This window comes from Sinocyclocheilus anshuiensis, unplaced genomic scaffold (assembly GCF_001515605.1).
Source record: "Sinocyclocheilus anshuiensis isolate Anshui unplaced genomic scaffold, SAMN03320099.WGS_v1.1 scaffold2309, whole genome shotgun sequence".
Classification (NCBI taxonomy): Eukaryota; Metazoa; Chordata; class Actinopteri; order Cypriniformes; family Cyprinidae; genus Sinocyclocheilus; species Sinocyclocheilus anshuiensis.
The window spans coordinates 107,055-110,849 of record NW_015552700.1 but is presented as its reverse complement, the minus strand read 5'-3'; the positions used below and the strand labels follow the sequence as shown (position 1 = coordinate 110,849).

At 37.7% G+C, this 3,795-nt stretch overlaps 1 long non-coding RNA gene across 1 annotated transcript; it reads left to right on the top strand.

The window, feature by feature from the left end:
• The first annotated feature begins 3,118 nt into the window (after positions 1–3,118).
• On the top strand, positions 3,119–3,561 carry LOC107667703 (uncharacterized). The gene is made up of 3 exons (XR_001631811.1): positions 3,119–3,175; positions 3,278–3,409; positions 3,536–3,561. It is a non-coding gene; the product is annotated as an uncharacterized LOC107667703 (long non-coding RNA).
• Positions 3,562–3,795: the final 234 nt, after the last annotated feature.

The window sequence follows — 3,795 nt, the reverse complement described above, 5'->3', positions numbered from 1 at the left end:
GGTGGCCACGATTTGCGAACAGAAGAGAACGAATTGATAAAAAATCTGCTTAGGTTACAGTTAATTTAAAGCAATGGTAGGCTATAGTTATTAAAATGTGCAGGCCTATTAATATAGAGGTAACGACTTTTTAATTTGTGGCCATAATTTTTCCCCGCATGTCATGTGCGGGGCATGAGATCGGGTTGGCGGGGCTCAGTAGCAAGATTTTGGTTTATTTGTGTGTATGCGCGCGAGCGCACTTGTAGGCCTAGTCAGTTTTGTCTACAGCACTCAGCTGCTCCCACCCACTCACTGCTGAGGAAACTTCATTTTTAGATGTTGCGTACCTACTATCTTTACTACTATATTAGTAGTCATTGAAGACCGTTTTTTTCTGGGTCACGTCCTGATCTCACTACAACTGCCTCAGCTGTCAGCACTCTACTGTCTCTACTGTTCGACAATACTTTAATAATAACAGCAGCGTATATAGTGTAAAAATGTTTTAAAACATTTTTCGTTTTCAGGATTGTCAGTTTGATTCATTTTAGTTTTTCAATATTTTTATTTTTATTTTATTTTTTGTAGTTTTAGTTTTTTTTTTAGTTAGCTACATTTTACGTTTACATTTCACTATTTGCTAATTTGCTAATGAAGATATGTTTAACGCTGCAAAATATGTTTATTACTTAAACCAAAAAAAAAACAAAAACAAAAAAATACAAATCTTGTTATCATCATGTCGTTCCAAAGCCGGGGTGCGTTTTCCTAAAGCATCGCTAGCCAAATATGCTTGCAATATTTAGTCTACCAAATGTGGCAATATAGCTTTCAGTGTATTCACAGGTTTATGGCTTTCAAGTCACAATCTGCCCGACTCACTCAGGATGGAAGCTCAGGAAAAGAGGAAGAATTGTGACTAAACCTTACAACTTACTAAAACATTACAACTGATTGTCAGAAGACCACTTGTAGGCTATCCTTGTAGCAAACAGGCATTGATCACTTTGGCACATAACCTCCCGTATATATAGGGGAGAAAAAGAAATGGTGGCCAAGAATTATGAATAATGCACATTTTATTAAATTGTTCAGCTGTTCAGTTGACAGGATAAAGCTCACAGTTCATTTGTGTGTGAATGCGCGTGCAAGTCAGTTGAATTCATAATTAACAAAAAGAAAAAAAACATTATAGCCTATATTGTTGCCTTGAATTTGATAAAATTGTGTATTTGTATTTTATAAATATAATTATGTGGAAGGAAAAAGAAAAGACATTCCCAGTATATTATTTTTAGAAATATACAGCTGATGGCCATAGGCTACATTTGATTAGAATGATGATATGACTATTAAAGATATTTCAGGACAGATAGAGATATATTATTGACCTTTAAATTTGACTCACAAATGCAAACATTTTTAACAAAGCTTTGCTCGTGCCAACAACCCAAAGCGCATTATTTCGTTGACGCCATCATTCATTTTTAATTATTTCTAAAGGAAAGGAAAGGACGTGTGGCCAAGTATGGTGCCCCATACTTGGAATTTGTGCTCTGCATTTAACCCATCCAAGTGCACAAACACAGCAGTGAGTAGTAAACAAACACGCACACACACACCGTGAACACACACCCGGAGCAGTGGGCAGCCAATGCTGCGGCGCCCGAGGAGCAGTTGGGGGGTCGGTGCCTTGCTCAAGGGTCTCACCTCAGTCGTGGTATTGAGGGTGGAGAGAGCGCTGGTAATTCACTCCCCCCACCAACAATCCCTTCCGGTTAACTTTTCAACATACGTATACAATATAAATATTAGCATTTTTTGATCACTGTCTTTCTGATAACATCTTTCTACAATATTCAGCTGATGTGCTGCACGGAGAATTTTTGCTAAAATACAATGTTATTGCATTATTGTGCATATGATGCGTGACAAAAAGACAAATGCTTACACGGCCCTGATTCTACTGCAATAATGCATGTCATTCGGAATTTGTAAAATACATATTTCGTTATTTACTTTAATCATGGATCATAACCAATTTAATTATACACACAAATGAGCCTACACGCAAAACTGCAGCAGCTCTTTCATTTATAGCCTACCGGTGTCCAGCGAATCCTCTGTTCTCTCCCCATCGTCCAAGAACTCTGCCTCTATTTCCTCTTCCTTTCTTTAGACTCCAGGTCTAGTCAATTTGCAGTTCCAAATGCCCTCCATCTTGTCCGTCAAAAGTTCCCATGGGTCTGAAATGAAATGTGTAAAGTTTTAGCAATAATTCTCCAGTTGTCATTGCATCTTTAATAAAAAATATAACACAATTACACTTTAAAATCTTGAGCTTTTCACTAACTGACAAATATGCCTTTTAGATTTCATCTTTACTTTAAAAGCTTCGGAAACCTAAATTCAACAAGAAATCACACAGTCTGCCAACATTGCGTGTATTTTTACTAAATGTAAATAAATAAATAACAAATTAAATAAATTAATTGGAAAATTAAAACCTAAGACCTTGATGAAAGGCAACAACTCAGAGGATTCAATGCAGCATCTAGGAGGCTATAAGTTGGAAAGCTAAATTGTTATTTTTTGACCCTGCCTGGTTACAGGCAGGCTGATTTATTCTTGATAGAAGGTTTTTGAAATCAATTGGCCTTTCTAGCGCGAAAACCCCCTCCTTTCCTCTCACTTCTTCTTTTTTTGTGGGTCGAGACACTGCGGGTAGCCAGCTCCACATCTTAGTCAGTCACGCCAATGGAGTGCCGCAGTCCGAAGCTCTGCATCTTTTCCGCCTGTATCAGTGAGTGTTGGAAAGCGAGGACGCTCACATTCGTAACAGCAGCGATCCATTCCGATGGCCGGTTTTAGAGTATTAGTATTTGTTATTCTTGCAAAGTCTGCGAGATCTAACGGTAAGTTATTCCACTGTAACAAAGATTTGTTTGTTCTTAAAATCTAAGCGTGGTGAACTCCGTACACTGATCATTATTTAGTTTAAACATCGCTAATGAATCTTAAAGGAATATAAAACCAGCGTGTAATTAAATAGGGTTTTGTACTTCTCACCAGAATGCCCTGCAAATCAGGAAATATCATGCGAAAACCTGCGCTCGTCCAATAGATACATATATACACTGTGCCACTGGAGATCCCGTGCTCTGAAAAGTGCGAACAAGGATGGTACTATCAGGTGGGAACGTTTGATGTTCTGAATTTAATTGTTATAGGCTCTAGTTATCATTTAAAACAGCCAAATGTTTAGTAACTCCTCGGTTTGCTGTTGTCTGTATAGAATGGGACGTTTATTGTCGACTCAACTCCGAATGCCGGTGGAAGGAGGTTACCGGTTGTAGTGGATGTAACGCCTCAGAATCTGACAATCCGTGTCTGCGAGAATCTGCAGTGGCAACTTGACTGTGGCAAGGTAGTAATGAGTGTTGGTTTCATTTACACACAATAAATAAGCCTGTCTGTGCGGCTCTAAATGCAGTGCTACATTGTCAAGCCTTTACAGACCAGGTTCTAAAATAGTATTTTCTTTCTGTTACAGTGTAACTGTATTATCAATTATACAGGTAAGCATTATGAAGCCTCAACATACATGCTCTAGAAACTAATACTTTTCAAATGTATATTAAGTATGCTTTTGTTTGTCTAATTTGAAACATTCAGCAGCAAGTGACCTGCCAAGAAATAATGGTAAAGGCAATGGTTTACCCTTTAGAAGTCTTTCGAAGTCTAAAGTTTTGATACTATTTCACCTTACAAAAAAAAAAAAAAAAACACTCCCGTTATACTTTTTACATGTAT